A 17,325-nucleotide genomic window follows, 5' to 3' on the forward strand; every position below is an offset into this window, starting at 1 on the left:
CAATATGGCCTGGGTGTCAGACCATAGGACTTCTACATCCATTCAACTTATAAGTCCCTAGTTTATGGTGTGTGGAATACCCACAGCCTGTACATTGAAGTGTCCCATCAGGGCTCTATCCCTTATTGTGCCACTCTGGATGTGACAACATGAAAACCTGCTTCCCGGCCAGCCACTGTAGACTCACAGAGCAATTTTAAACTGCTCACTCGACTTTGCCATTTAAACTAATGGCAAAGACCAGCCTCCTTTTTTAATAAATAAGTCACCCCCACAGCAGGCCTATTTAGTCCTACGGTAGGGTGCAGTAAATTGAAAGACAAGACATGAATTGTATTTTATGTGTCCTAACAATAGAAAAACGAAATTGTTGTTTTTTCTGTGGAAAGGGTAGTGGCCCCATTGGCGAGTACATGATTATGCACTAACAACTCAGCTGTGATAACTCCTGAATGGCACTACTAAAGTTCGTACTTGAAGCTATAAAAATGATTGTTATATTAAACCTGACTTGATACCCAAGTCAACTTTAATGTATCCTTTAACAAAATGAAAGGTTTAGAAGTTTCTACTCTGTTGTCCAAATGTCACAATGGCCATTTGCAGATGTTGGCCACAAGACAGCCTTTTGCCATCCTGGGAGGACATGTGTACAAGTCCCAGAAGCAGGAAGAACAGAGACCTGATGTTGGAAAAGGTATTTCCTCTACCTGGAAGAAAAGCACACAAGGTATGAACCCAAAAGGTAAGCTTCAAAGAGGAAGCTGACTTTGAAGGGCAAATAGTGGACATATATGAGAGGGGCTGCTCTTTTGTTCAGAAAGACGAGTTGGCATTGGGATCTGATTGGCTGCCACTACATCAAAAGTCCTAAGACAAAGGTTACAAAAAACATAAGGGGACAGGGTACAGATCCCTGACCTCTTAGGCTTGGTGATGAGGTCCCAGATGAACCCCTCCTGCGGCCCCAAACTTTTTTTTTAATTTTGCACAGAATTCGTGGTGGATCCACAAGTCTGCATCAATTTATTTTTAAAAAGGGATGGGATCTTACACTATTGTTAACAATGCCCCAATGGGTGGACCAAGGCCATGGGGGGGTTGTTAAGAAACTCATTTAGGGGAAAGGGACATGTGGCCTCACTCCTCAAGCTTCTAGGATGCCCTAAGGACCCCATCACCTGGGTACAACAATAATAAAAAGGGGAGGGTGGAATGCAGCCTTACTCCCTGAGCCTTAACAAGAATAGGGACTCCATCCCCCAGGGCTGTATGCCACAAAAAAGCAGAGAGAAGCTGCGCAGTCCCCTCCCCTAAGCGTCAATAGGCACTAGGGACCCCATCCTCCGGGGTCAAAATGAACTTTAAAGGGGGGGGGGTGACACAGCTCCCCTCCCTGAGCCTTCCAGGGCCCTAAGGACCCCATCCCCTGGGGATGGCTGAATTACTGTGTTCTGGGGAGCCTGGCCCCAGGGCACATTAGTTTCCCTGCCTGCATTAGCATAGTCATGGAAGCAGAAGTCTGCTCCAACCCTGCGGGAGCATTTTAAAAACACCTACTGGGTGGGGGTGGACATGTCTTACCTGCCAGCAGGAGCGCCGGCTGGGAATACAAGTCTGCACCCACCCAACGTGAGCTTTAAAAATGGTCCTATCGGGTGAGAGCAGATTTCTGTTTCCCTTCCCATGCTGTGCAGGCAAGGAAAGTCAGATTGCTCCCACCCAGAGGGAACAAGCAAAAACAGCTGCTCTTTCCAGGCGGGAGCAACGACATGCAAAGACGCGGCTCTTTGGATGAGGCCCCTTGTCTCATCCCAGCACCTTGAGATCCTCACAGGTGAGTAGCCGCGGTCTAAAAAATGGATTGATTGATTTTCTCCCTCAGCACCTAGGATGGGTACCTGTGGAGAGCAGGTGGCACAGTGGAGGCCCTTGAAAAGCCTCTCCCAACCCCAAAGCCATGTCAGAGTCATTATTTTTGCATCTTTCAGCCCGCAAATTGTGTTAATAATAACTATGTTAAAGGAAAGGTTCACAAGAGTGGAATTGGCTGCTGGCTAGAGGGACATTGGAGACAGATCAGTCTGCCACCACTGTGCGCAGCAGGGGTGGAGAGAGATGGCTTGACGTATAGCAATAAACTATTAATTTACATTAAAAATACCCTAGACATTATTTACTGAAAAAGCAAAGCTTAAAGTGATGTTACTAGTTAGGTGAAAATGTCAGATAAAATATGCTGTCCTAAATGTACACTGAAAAGCCCCAATTACAGTTATCTCAAATAACTTTAACGTGTGGCTTTAGGTAACTATAAATTGTGCCTTCACCATGCACTGCAAATTTCCCCACATACTTCATCATTCAAGACATGATCTATGACATCAGTGGTAATATCACTTTAACGTTTACAATGAAATTATAGATGAGAAAACTGTGCATGGTGGGGTGCAAGTTATAGTTACCTTAGGGCATGAGTTTTAGTTACTTGAGATAGCTGAAACTGGTGTGTTTCAGTGATTTTGTAAATTTAGAATGACATTTTTTAACTGATATTTTCATGTAACTATGTCACTTTAACCTTAGTTTTTTCTGTGAAAATATATACATACACACACAGATATGTATGTATGTTCAACAAAAGCAATGTTTTAACACACTCATTACTTTTTCAGTTGAATGATGTGAAACTATTATTATTTTTTTTAATTCAGGGATAGAAGGCATGATGGAAATCGGGTGCTTAATGTGAATTATGGATTTCAATAATCAAAACATTCAAACACAATTAATTCCCCTTTGCCCTTTATCTAATCAGTATCCTCTCACCACTTTTAGTTAGAAAGGCACCAAGGCCAGATTTATCAAGGTTTTGTGTTGGACTTGCACCATGCAAGGGTATGCACTTAGGTAGCCTAAGTGAGATTTATCAAGCCACGCAAGGCCACCTTGCATGGCCCAGCATGGCTTGATAGATCTGGAGTAACGCAAGGCAGTGCAAATTGCTGCCATGCTTTACTCTGCCCCAGGGAAACACTCTATGGGTGGGGTGTGGGAGTTCCCTTGCATCCACCCATGGATTTTGGCACATTCCCAGATTTACCATTAGTCGTAGCCCTGGGAATGCATCAAAATGCTACAGCTCCCCTTAGGAGGCTTAACAAAGAGACATATCTTTATTCTCTCCTTGTTTTTTCCCTCTTTCTACATGTGCCACATTCTGAAAAACACATAGAAAGAGGAAAATGTCTCTGAGGATTGTTTTTGTGCAGGAAGGATAAACCCCCTGCACACAAACAATCCTGCCTACAACGCAGCCACCCAAAGTGCCTGTACCATCCGCACATGTTGTAATATGTGTAATATGACCTCTGCTTTTAAATGTCAAGATGAAGAGTCCTCGGAATATGTATGGTTAGACACATCCTGGAAAGGTTAACTTTGATTTCATCATGAATTGGTGTCACTCGCAGTTTGGTGGATGGAAATAAAATGTGGGCTGCTGAGAATGGAGCACATTGAGGGAAATTCTGCGCAAGCGTTTGTTACTTCCTAAATTTGCATTTTGAGCCCGAGAATGCTCTTACTGCACCTGTATGTAAGGATATTTGAGGTACTTTTGTCAGGTAGCTCGGGTAGTTGTGATGGATGGACTAGTTTGTATATTAGTGCAGTTTTAGGCTCGTGGCTCATAAACGGAATAACGTGGATTTCTCAAGCTGATATATGCGTTTCAAAGCCAGTATTACAGTGAACACCGGCAGCCAGAAGCTGAGGCGAGGCCTCATTCTTACTCTTTGCGTCTTGCCAGCAAGTCTGAAAATAATATATGCCCACAATTGAAACACATATTTGACGCAATGACGTAACGCAAACAAATCTTCTTCCTGTGAAGAGGGTTCCCTGCGTTTCCAATATTTCGCGGATAATCAATGGCCTTAGGCTGAAAATGACTTCTTAAAGGGTTGGGTCTCAGCTGCGCCTGATTTTATGTTATTCTGGTATTAAGAATCCTATTTAGAGTACGTATGTGAGCGTTTTAAAATATTTTCTCTATCGTGATCATCAAATAATTTTGCTTCCAGCATAAGAATATTACAAATTATGAATGAAAGACTAAACCTAAAAAAAAATGGCAGTAGTGTTTTATGATAGCTTGTTTATGGTTGTTTCCGGTAGTGTTGACATTGCAAAATCAAATGAAGGGTGAGGTCACTTCATAACGTAGTACCCGAGGGGATAGTATTCGACATTTCAATGTATTTTACTTCAATGATCTGTAAAATTTTATGGAAGCCTGGAGAAGAAATAAAAAAACTAAGAGGCAGATTTAAGAGCCGCTAGCGCTTCCTTGTGCCACATTAGCGCCATTTCTTTTTTCACGCTAATGTGGCCAAACAAGACCAAAATCTCCATGCCATATTCACAAAGTGGCGCCATGCATGCCTCATTCAGCTTTGCAGGATTAGCGTCAACATTTTTGATGCTATTCCTGCAAAGCTTTGAACTAGCGTCAAAAATGTTGACGCAAGTTTCCCTAACTACCACTATGGTGCGCTGTATCTTAGATACAGTGTAAACTTGGTGGTGTTACAGGAGTGCTAAGGGGTGCAAGAAAAGTGGCACTGCATGTGTGCCACGCCACTTTACTTAAATCAGGCCTAAGGACCAAATCAGGGCTTCAGCTTTCGAATGCCTGAAATTGATAAGGAGCATATACAGCTGGCAGGATACCCAGAACTCACACTAGTTGTAGTCATATGGGTAAGGAGTGAATGTACAAGTATCAGACAAATAAAGAACCTGAGCCATGGGTTGTAAAGGAGTTTCTGTTAGTAGCAGGAGTAGGAGGATACAATCTAAAACTGAGGTGAGACGTTTTACTACAACTTCAATATACCTGCAAAAAGATTCCAAAAGCCAGAATTGCACTGGGACCTCTGCCAGGCAACTGCTATTTCACTGACAAATTCTGGTGTGGTATAACTGCGGAACTACGTGTGATTCTGGGATGAAAATTACAGAAGACTTGCTCCTAATCTTATGAACAAATTACTTCAAGCGAGATCCATTGCGAATGATACTCTTAGAATTAGGCCCACTAATTATCAAAAAGACATAGTTTGATAAGATAGAGGGAACCAGTCTTGTCAAACCTCTGGGACTAGACCTGGGCCACAGCGTGCTGTAATGTGCAGTGAGATCATCCTGATTATTGTAGCGTAGTATCTCATACAACCCTGAAGCCAAAAGACTCATGGGAGGACTTCAGGAACTGCTGGAGGAGAGAAGAGGGTAGGAAAATGTCAATCCCATTACCCTCTATTAGTCAGAGGGCAGAGAGGAGGGGGTCTCTCGATAATGTGAGAAAAGCATGAGTATTATAGCTATAGAAGGATGTTGGGTCTATGATAGGTGACTGCTTATAGGAACCCCCTAGGGAAATGTACTTCATTCTTTCGAGAAATTTTCAGAATATTCTGAACACTTCTACGAGTATAACTTGTCTCTTGATTTTCTTTACTGTGATGCGAATTGACCAAGAAGAAACAATCGAACACTTATAATCTAATGGGTTATATTTATTGGTAAGTCGGTCTGATATAAATAAATATGAAAAACCCTTCTTTAAGACTTTCTGCCCTTCCTATCATCAGGTACATTAGAGCAATCCAGCAATAGCAGTCATATTTGGCGACCAGTGATTTAGACTTTTGAATCCTACTAAATGTAACACATTTTCAAACCTCTCTTGTTTTAAAGATTGTGGTCCATCTACGCTGAAAATGAATATATTTGTATATTCAAATTAGAGGTTTTGTTTTCTTAAAATCTTCCTAGGTACATACTCTACATTTCCACTGCACTTAACTTCGATGATGGAGTTTAGTCTATGCTATCAAGAAAGAGAGATCTGTTACAGCACTTTTCAGCAAAATGTCGATTTAAAAAAAAGTTGCCTTGAGAAATGGTCACGCAGTCAGAAAGTGTGTTGGGTGAAATGTGCTGCCTAGAACCCCCACAGGAAAAGCACGGCATAGTTAAACTTGCCAGCCACATGCTACCTCACTGCGGATACAGCATGTTCTCAGGAGCCTACAGTAGACATGTGCTGTGTCAAGGGAGTCAGAATACATATGTTTGCTAACTCTCAAGCGCCACTTCCTGTCAGGAAAATGGACATATGGGTATTTCTCTCAGACTAGACAGAATTAAGAATCAGTGCCTGTGCAATAATACAAAATTCAAAAACAGAAAGAAACCTCAGATGTTGGTGCAATAGATGTATTTTTATCTGAGGTTTGAGGCCAAATTTGAGGTATGTGTACGTAATTGCTTCCAGTCATGTAAGAAATATTGATTAGTGGCTTGCAGAATGTGGGAGCAATGGCATTTGGATTCGGTATTTCTCCTCATAATAACGAAGAGTGTCATCTCTGCAGTTCACTGGCTACTTGCATTCCTGGCTTGGATGAGGCAAGTTGGATCAATAATGATAAATGAAATTGATCGCAAATTCTAAAATGGATGAGTACGAATGAAGGAAAAATATAAATCGTTCACAACGGAAAATTGAAATCCTGAGTAGCGCCACTGCAATAAAAAATATGACATATGAAAAAGGTATCAAGAGATAAAAAAACTGAAAAGTGAAATTGAGTTGAAAATCTCTATGTTTATTAAAAACAAGTTGGGGAAAAGACTTTCAATGTATATTTAAAGGTGTGACTACTGAGGAATAGTCTGCGGCTGATGAATGATCATGAAAAAAAAAACAATTTTGAGAACGAAAAAGATCAATGTGTCAATTGTGGGTCGCAATTTAAGTTGTGGCAAGCTTCCAAGCTGCTGCAGTCGATAAAATGAGTACCAAGAAGTTGGGACTTCATACCTCTGTTTGCAAAGCACTTCGATACTGCAGTGTGATTTCATCTCTAAACATAAAATAAAACAATGTGGTGGCATGTTTTTGTGCTGTGGCTTGTATGTTCCCATTCAACTATTTAATATACGTTAAACGTTTATTTTTTACATTTTTATCTTTGACTAAATATAGACCTTTACACTAACATTTTGCTTTGATTACAAGGTTCCGACTAGAAACTACCCTTTGTGGGTTTTTACACCAGTTTACCTTGTGTGCACAACCTGCCTCCAGATAACCTCTCTCAAGTTCTGTTACTATTAAATCCCACAGCCCCACCTTATTACTAGTGCCTTTTCTTTGACGTAGTATCAGTTAACAATGGCCATGCATCTAGCATACAAAATACACGGACCTGTCAACCGTACTTAATTAACGGGGTGGTGCTGGGATCGTCTCTAACTTTCTAAGTGCTCGGTTTATCCTCCATGAAGGATTAAACGTCAAGTAAGCCCCTCCAGTATACACCGCTGAAGTCTGCCAGTTACACTGAGATCTCTGCAACAAGTGCTACAAAAACTCGATGAGCTTTGCAGATTCTTGTTTTAAGACCGAGTTGGCTGTTCGCTTTACTTCTTGTTAGCAAGTTTTTATAAAGCAACCAAAACTGTACTCTGTAATATAAGCGCCATTAAGTTTCTTCGCACTGTGCCCAGTTGTATCTTTTTCTTAAAAAACTAAGCAGTAGAGAACATGATAATCGCTTAAATTTACACAGTGCACGCTGCCGCTCTGACTGCTCTAATTTTTACAATAACGTTGTGATTACAACTGCATCCTGAATAAGGTACATATGCCGTTTTGCCACTGGAGAACGCACCCGCCCCCTCCCACCCTTCTCTCCCTGGAGTCCTCAATGTACTCCGGTGAAAATTATGAAGCTGGTGAAGGCTCTTTTAACCTAATCATCTGCCAAGGCCTCTAAATGAATTACTTTGTATTTGTTCAGCCAGTGCCTATTTTTCAAACTGCAGTTTGGATGGATGCACGCCTTTTTCAGAACATGTTGCTCCAATTTTCCCTGCATCCTGCAATATTTATCCAGTTTCACACTTTTATCTAGCGCCAAGTGCCACATATTCTAAAGGAAGACGCCTTCCTTGAATTCGTTCTCACTAGTCATCATTTTGAAGGCTTCGGTGTCATTTATTTAACTAAGCAAACTGAGTCAATGATGGGTTTGTGCATTAGCTTTCGAGGACGCACGGAAGGGAATCTTTAATAACTGAAAGAATTGCCAGCTACAATTTCTTTTTAGATTTTCACCGGCACTCGGTACCTAAAATAACTTCTGAGACGCAATAAAGCAGAAATGGTTTTAAAAAGCACTGGAATTGCTAGCCTAGCAAAAATCACCAGAACCATACGCATTAAAGTTATTAAATTACACAACACGAAAACTCAGTTCCTTCGCCCTAAGGAGCAGCTGAAAAGAGGTATTTCAATTGCACATCTTCGAACATGGCCTTCATTCAAAGCGAAATTGCAACCCCTATCCGAACCGTCCCCGAAGCGGTATTTAAAAGACGACTGTACTTAATAATGGAAACGATACAAACATTTAAAACAGCATAAAAGTTATGTCCACAGCTACCGGAAAGAAATAAAGAGTGTCAAGTGTACCCCTTGCCCACATCATAATGGAAAAATCCAAGGTGGTGCGTGGCAGGTGAAACCTACCTGTGCTGGAGGAGGAAGGTGGGGGGGAGCTGGGAATGTATGACCCGTCAGCAATAGCAGCGGAGCGGGGTCCCTTAGAATGGATGTATATAATATCCTGTAGGACGCGGTGTGGGAAGTCGTCCTGCTTCTGCTGAGGGTCGAGCGGGTGCCCCGTTTTTGCGATCACGGGAGTCGCTGCAGGTGCGGAGAGGATGAACTCTCAGGTAGAAGGGAGATGGTCCTCTGGCCGTAGCAGCGCAGCTCACTTGAAGCGACAGGAACCTGTGCTGAACAAAGACAGCGCCAAAGAAGTTCTGTTTACCTTTCTGCAGAGCACCTGCTGCCCCCTGGAGGCCAGAGAAGGAAAGTGTTCCAGCCCTCTGCTGGATAAGCAACCAAGAGATAGATGCGAGAGGAGAACAGACCTGATAGGCCACAGAGGGCGTCTAGAGGAGAGGGGAAAGGGGCGTTCAATTAGGAAATTTGCACATCCATTGTTTTGTATACCTTGGAGAAGAGGACCAGGGAAGGGCAAATTATCAAGTCAGCCTGCACTGTACTGAATTGCTTTTTTACATGGCGCTTCCTGAATCCTACTGCTTTCGAGGACCGTGCATACAGGCACGTGAAATGAGCTCCGATAGGCTTGTTTCGTTCATTAGAGGCGGAGGGGTGCTAAGAGGAGGACAAGAGGTGGGGCTAGGATCCAGGCATTTAATAAAGTCGGGGATTTCCTGGTGTACACCTGTTCATGATGGAACAGAGGCATTTATAGTCTGGCATGACGCATAGCACACGCGCTGCCACTTGTGACGATCTATTGTTTAAAAAAAGGGGTGTTTCGGCTGCCTATTACTTGCATGCTCTAATATTGTACCAGGTGGTGATATCATCTCATGCCCAAATGCATGTGTGAGTGCTGGTAGCATTTCATAGGTTTTACGCCTCAAGGACATACCATACTCAACCCATAATATGCTATACAATAACAGTCCATGACTTAGCACACTACCCCACAGTATAAAATAACAGACCTTAACATATACTCTTACATCACCCTTAAAGCGTGAACTGCCACACATTCCACATCAGAGACTCCTCCTCTCTCCTTGAATTTGCAAGAAGCTAAGGACCTGACTTTTCAATTAACCACCCTCTCATAGGAAGGGCACACCTGTTCAGCACTAGGATACTCTCAGGGGTGATAGTGCACTTTACAGAGAAACATTGCATATTATACAACAATTAACCAAACCATACCACAAAGTACCATACTATACAAAAACAGGCCATACCATAGAATTGAATGACAGTCCATCCCATATTATATGATACTATACAATAACAGACCACATAATACCAAACCAGACAATTACACCCCATACCATACAATGCTATAAAATGGCAGACCATACCATACCATACCATAACATACCATACTGTAAAATGACAGGTCATAACATATCATACTGTCCAATCTAGTCGCCATCTCCCTTTACCCACCCCTGAACCCTTACGTCAGCCTCACCTCCCTTTACCTCTACCCAAACCTGAACCCTTAAGTTATCCTCACCTCCCTTTACCTCTAGCCACCCCTGAAATCTACAGTTACCCTTAACTTCCCTTCACCGCTACCCATCTCTAAAATGTAACATCACTTTTTAAAAAATAACATAAAAGGTATGTTATTTAAGCAAAAAAAGACTTACCTGTGTGGTAAAGTACTGAGTGGTGAAGGTACAAATATTGAACTGTGGAGAACTTACCTACGTGATAAAGGTTCAGCAAGGTAAAAGCTGTGAGGTAAAAGATGTTTTCCCTCTGGCTGGACACAAATGATTTGGGGACACTGTGGGTTATTTCATGACTTTCAGTATCTTTGGTGAGCATATTTGCCTCTTTGACAATTTCCCCACTTCTTCACACCCGCCCTTTACACCCTATACTTTAGGTCTCACCTGAGACAGTACATGCTCTGTCGCCTCTGAGGCATTTTGTTTACTTAGGGGGCTTATTGCCCACCCATTGCCTATCTTTATTCGGTTTCATCATCACTCTAAATTCCTTGCCTCTCTCTAGTCGACAAGTGCTGTCTTTATTTCCTCTTCTTGTGTTTGCCCCATCCTGGAGCATGGCCTTAGTACTGCTTCTGTGCACAGTATCCTTACACTGGTCACTGCTTTCAAAGGTACGTTTTATTATTTTACTTGCACCCCCTTCTTACTTCAGCCCGCTTTGTTGCTTACCCTGCACACCACCCTCCTCCTGTGTTGTTGCTTGTCCAGTCCACCCACCTCCGTTGTTTCATGCCTGTCTACCCCACTTACTCCCTTTTCATTGCATGCTGCGTCCTGTCCCACCAAAAAACATGCACACCAGCAGGTGTCAAGATGCTACAAAGGGGCAAATGACACTGCACTCCCTGCTCTGCATAACCTTTTTGGTGCTGTGTTCATGCGGGGCCAAAACGGAGAACTTCACTTCAAACGTAAGATAATTACATTGTTTTATGAAGGCAGAGAATATTGATCACTGCTCTTCATGGACAGCACTGGCTGCATCGTGGAGGTTCTTTAATCTAACTTTCTGCCAAGCTGCACGGCAGCTGTGCTGCTGTACAAGAAGGCCAAATGAAGTTGATAAAGCCAATAGCTCTCCCGTAGGCGGCACCTATTGGCTTTGGCAATGCTTGTTGACAATTGTAGCATATTCGTTTTGTCTATGCTGCCCAGTGCTTCAGTCATTTTAAAGAAGGGTTGGCAATGAAGACCCTGCAGACAATTGTGTAATTGTTTAGAGAGGGATACACTATACTAATAATTTTTCAATCAGCCTGCTGTGAGAGCAGGTACTTTGAAAAACCCTTGACATTTTAGTCTTCTCTGAGTACTTTCACAGCACTGTACAGGGTCTTGATGATAAATACATCAGACCTGCTGCCCCAGGCCCAAGAATATTCCACCTGACCTGCTGCCCCTGGCCAAAGGGGTGTAATGATACATGCTAAAAAAACTCAAATTGTGGGATCTGTGTGGAAGTCTGTGGACAACTGAGCTATGCACTTAGCAGGGGTGTTGTGAACTCTGTACACTGTCCCAGACTTTGCTTTATTAATGAATGTAATTGCTTTCACTGAAGGTGTTGAGCCTACCCTGAATTCGGTACCTTTAATAAGTCAGGGGAAGTGGGTGACCTCAACTTTAAAACAGAGTTGCTATTCCTTGACTGTAATTTTTTCTAGGAGGATTTTTTGTTTCAACTTGATTTAAAATGCATTAATGTGCATTTGTTCAAGACAAAGCATTAACATTGGATTTAATACAGGACACAGAGAGGGATACATGGCTAGTGGCTGAATTGGACCACATAAGACCTGAGAACCTAATATTAATCCTGACTTCCCTGCTTGACCAAATTGTGTGATTCTAAGCAATTACTTGTTCAAAAAATGCACTTTTTAATTATGAATAGGCGCCTCTTTAACATATTTCTACATTAGTTTACATGGCTGATGTGTTATTTGCTTGACTTTTAAAGCAAAGCCAGCCCGTGGATTCCAGGACAAGGATACCTGCTGCACATAGCTGACATAGCTAGTCTTGTGTCTTGCTTATCTGGTGGCTTTCACCCTGTCTCCTCCTGGGGTATGAGGGCCCAGGACCTTTGTCAGGGACGGCATGCCGATAAGATGCTCATATGCTAGCCAGCATACTGTACATGAAAGCATAGGCAGCATGGTGACTGGCTGGGACTCAGCAGAAGTGGGCACTGACATCCCGTGCTTCACAGCTTGCCACTCCCTCGCCTTCCTCAGCTGAACATTGTCAGCCGGTGCGGAGCGGAAGGTGACGGTAAGTTGGTCCAATGGGACAATAATTCCCTTGCACATTGGTCTGCACAGTCAGTGAGAGCAATGAATCTACTCTGTATATTTACAGTGCGGGCTCTGAAGCCTAACCCCCTGCTGCAGTCGGCCGCTCAGAGACCTGCGGTTCTGCTCGTGGTGGTGGAGGGTTAAGTATTGTCCCTTGGCCATGGGCCTCCGATGGTTAGAGCAGCACTTGTTGAGAACAGCAGCACCTGAACTTTTGTCAGGCCCCTATGAGTACTGGTACTCTCCTTGAGTGAAAAGAAGACGCGGTCCTCAATGGGAACTATTAAAGAGTGCCGGTTATCAGGATTGCCAAGTAGCAGCCCATTTAAAGCATTGGCTGCTACTTCAACTGTCTGGTAGAATTGGACTGGCTTGTCGGATATGCTGGCACTGCCAGATGGGCTGACTTGAAATGACCGTGTATTGGCTGGTTTGTTTTGGTCTCGTCATGGCCCACAGCACTGCTGGCCCTTATGGGGCAGCTCCTGCTAGATGTGCTAGCACTTGTTCTAGCAGGGTGCTTCACAGTGAGATTTTAAGAGTGCCATCTAAGTCACACCACATTCAGAGCCGAGGCTGAGTGCAGGAGTCCCAGTGGCAGACCAATAGTTTTCCTTTTTGAGTGTCTCTACATACATCTAACTGATGCTTCTAGCATTGTTATGGTAAATTAAGATTTTTGCATGTTTTCTAAGGAGTGTTAATGTTAGTCCATTAGCAGTGAGATGCTCTTAATTGCTTCTGAAAGGGCATGTTGCATTTTGGGGCTTGTAGTCTAACAATTTCACTATGGGCTCAAAAACAGCATAAAAAATGTTGCTGGCTAAAATTCCACAATTGTCCACTTGTCAATTTTATTTTAAAATGTTACAAAGTCACCTACTCGATTTAAGAAAAGTGCTTGTTTTAATTTTTTTCATGCATATTTGCAAAAGTAAACTGTTCATATAATTTGTGGAACTCACATCATGCATTAAAACAAGGATTGGCAAGCGTAATCATTTTTTCTTACAAGTAATGGAAAGTTTTATACCAAGATTCACACCACTATATGGTACAACATGAATAGCTGCAGAACAATCTCCACTAACGGAAATAAGTTAAGAACCGGTGGTACTAACAGAAGGGACATAACATGATTCCTTCACAGAAATAGGACAGGCACAACACATGTAGGTAACATTCTAAAGAGCGAATGAGAGGGGTTAACTCACTGTTGTATGATTTCCATAAACATGCAAATAGCAAAAACTGCTGCCAGAAGTAGTCAAAGATCGTATGAAATTAACATACGTTCATGTACTCATGTACGATGAAGAATGCTCACTTACCTTCTGTGGTATACTTCTTCTGTAGGTTCAGTCTCTTGCACTTTGAAGCATTCAAGAGTAGTACTGCCCACAGGTTTGTACAGTCTTCTAGTTAAGCGTTCTATAGTTGCAATGCGGTTATGTCACTTATTATGAAATTGTGTGTGGGTGAGCTACAAATGTTGTTTACTGGCGTCTCCCTACCAGAAGATTAAAAACAGGTGGGCTGACACTACTTCTGCTTGACATCAGCATGCTTAGGTGCTCATATATTGCCATTTGAGATCAAGCATCTTTCCCTGGAATATAGGGATCCCACATCAAATATTGTGAAACAGCCCCTGCTTCCTAATGCATGCTCAGCAACTTCAGAAGCGAGGTGTGTGTGGTGGGGTGTGGGGGTGGGGGAGATGGGGCAAATGTCCTTATGCCCTACCTTGAAGAAGCTTTGCTACGTGCTATTACTGATGCTATCTTCATGTACAGCATTATTCACAGGGCAAGTCACTGCAATTGTAGCCTGTGCTATGAAACAGGCTGTGCCCATGCTGCAAAGCCCCACTCGCAGCCATCTAGTTGTAGGAAGCAGGAGTGCCTAAACTGTGAGACCATGAACAAGGCACCCAACACCAAAGCATCTCCTGCTTTGCTATTAGTGTCAAAAGGGCCAGCATAATTAGGAGGGAACAACTGAGTCCCATATTTCTTCTCAGGCTTGTCTGTATTACATCTTGACTGGAAAAGCAGCACCAAGGAGGCTCAGAAGAACAGCTCTTAGCTCACCTTGGCCCTCATACCCTGCTGAAAGTGTTGCAGACTGTCACTTTATTTATAGATCAGGTGCAAACTTGTACATAAAAAGTTTATTTTGGATTGTTTCATTTTAGAACCTTAGATTGTATCACTTCACTAAGTGAACTTTATTAGAATTTGTGAACTACACCCTTTCTGCTGTGACAGTTTTATTAATAACTTTACTTTGGACTCAAGTCAATTGTTTTGTTTATCCAATGTTAGCCTTTATTTTTATAACTGGAAGAAATCTCATTATGGTCTAATAAACCATATACAAGAGAAAGTGTTGTGTAGTGTGTATTCTGGATTGAATTATTTGAAGGTGCTCTCTGATGTGATAGTCATTAAAAAGGGGGCACAAGAAAGAAAAATAATTGCAAATAAACACATTGTTTGGTCACGTTTGGAGGCCAGGATTCAAACCAGGTTTCCTGATTAGAAATTACACAGTTCTGATCCTGACAAGGCATCACATTCTGTCCCCTTCTGTCCTAATGACAATTTTATTAGTAACACAAGAGGCAAGTGAGTTGTCACGTGTCAAGGTCTTTAATGTTGTTATAGATACAGCAACATTATTGTCTCTTAAGCCATATGAGGAAGATTAATGTACAGTGCACATCCTGAACTGAATTATTTCAAAATGCTCTAAAATGTGATGATCACAGAAACAGAGGTAGAAGGAAGAAAGGCATTTGCCCAGGGTCATGCAATTTGGTCAAGCTGGTAAGATGTCATGAAAGCATAATATGTGGGTCAAGGCCAAGCATCTGATTTTTGCCCTGGGCCCAACAAAAGCTTCTGACTGGCCTGATCATGTCAGTCAAGTGCATCAAAATACCCTTTGTACTTTTATAAGATGGAGCAACAACATTGGAAACATTCCTCTATATAGAGCAGGTACAGCTTTTACAGAAACAGTGCACAATTCCCAACTTCAGACGACAGGTACAGCTACAGTAGCATCAGCACACAACTTTTCCAGCCTTGGACAGGCTCAAATCTGTCAGCAGCAGTGCAAGCGTTGCTTCGTCACAGAACCAGGACTGTATGGCAGTAGCAGAGCAAGCTGAGCTCTCTAACCCAAGGCAAGGCGTACAATCTTCCATTTACCACAGAACAGAGTTTTCATCTTTCACACAATATGTACAGCTAAAGCATGAGTGACATACAGGTTACAGACAGATGTTTGGAGTGTGGGCTCAAGCCTCAATGATGAATGTACAGGTGGGTGAGTGAGTGAATGTGTGCATTTTTACATGATTCTCCCTTAGGAGATATTCGAAGTCAGCATCATGAAAATCCTGCTGCTGTCAGTTGGAGACCTGTGTTTGTGTTGATGCTTTGGTGTTTCACATATTGAGAAGTAGACATCACTCAATAGATTATTGTTATTTAGAACAGCTGCTCTACAGCTTACCTAACTATGCTCCAAATGGACAGGCAGTACCAACCTCTTTGAACTTAGCACAGTCCCAGGCACAGTGTTGTACCTGTTGAAAATGTTGAAGACCACCAGTGACCCACAGGAATAAACGACCTATCCCACACACTGGCTTTTTCATGCCATCCTATTTCACAGTACCAGTAAGTGCAACAGGACAGTCTAACGCTGCTGTCTGTATTTCAATGCCCCCCACCCTAGGGTCTCTGCATTTATTCTGTTTGAAAGCAATTAAAGCAGAGTTACAGCGATCAAAAGTGCAGTATGTTCTTTGGCAAGGTCACAGAGTCTGAGAGGTCTTTTGCAAACCAGTACTATTTGTACCTTTGCTTCTGACCAAGTGATAAGTAGCTCATTCTGCTTGACTGGTATCGGGCCACTGTTTTTTTTTGTTACTAATCCAGCGTCTGGTACACTCACTAGTTTTCTAGATATGATGCATCTTTTAAGAGTCCCGAGGGGTAAGGAGAGACACATCAAACAAATCTAATCAAATTATAGTGCAACCGATTTGGCCACACATTTAATCTCGGAGACAAAATCAAAGTTCAAAAGGTTTATTACAAGTTGAAAGCCACACTTAGGTAAATGAGTCTCAAAAACATATGATACAGAATAACCAAAGGTGAGTTAAAGCGTCAGATCAAATTAAATTGTACTAACATGAGACATACTAAAATCTTAGTAGCAGCAATGCAAAAGATGAGAAACAGTATTTGATGATCAAGGTCCAAGGTTTGATTTCCCTGCTTAACCATTGATTCTATAGAAGTCCAACAACTCTAATATGCTATAGGAAACCCCAGGAATTCTCTAGTTTAAGGCAACAGAGAATGAGTTAGAAGTGTCAGCACTACAGAAACCTCAGTAGAAGTTTCTGAAACAGAGATGTGCGTAGCATAAAGCCATATCAGCTAAAGCAAACTTAACAGAGGTCTGTACCTCTCAAGGTCTCTAACGGTTCACTCTAGTCAAAGGGGATATGAATCTATAACTGACTACAACACACTCCTCTCTGCAGAGCCTTAGGTAGACAATGTCACATCAGTGAGTTTCCATAGTCTGTGTACGACTGTGAAAGATAACTTATCATTAGACTTTCATGTCTTGGTCCAAGCTTCAGGACAATCTTGGATCTCTCTCATATCCAGGAATCCGGAGAGGAGTTCTTCTTCACAATGCCTCGTTAACACTCCCCATTATTAGCAACCTGTCTTCCCATACCTCTTTATCTACAACTAAAAATAAGCTTTTCATTAACCATAGACTTATGGAAACACATCTGAAATTAAAGAAATATGCAGCTAGAGTAAAA

General features: G+C 42.3%; 1 protein-coding gene across 1 annotated transcript in view; it reads right to left on the bottom strand.

Annotated features, from left to right (window-relative positions):
* The window catches only part of STK32A (serine/threonine kinase 32A), a 651,463-nt gene extending 642,537 nt beyond the window's left edge, over positions 1–8,926 (bottom strand). Inside the window, exon 1 of the mRNA XM_069244672.1 lies at positions 8,606–8,926. The gene's annotated coding sequence lies outside the window, so the exon portion shown is untranslated. The remainder of the gene's footprint in view (positions 1–8,605) is intronic.
* Between the last annotated feature and the right edge of the window lie 8,399 nt (positions 8,927–17,325).

Source organism: Pleurodeles waltl, chromosome 7 (assembly GCF_031143425.1).
Source record: "Pleurodeles waltl isolate 20211129_DDA chromosome 7, aPleWal1.hap1.20221129, whole genome shotgun sequence".
Taxonomy (NCBI): domain Eukaryota; kingdom Metazoa; phylum Chordata; class Amphibia; order Caudata; family Salamandridae; genus Pleurodeles; species Pleurodeles waltl.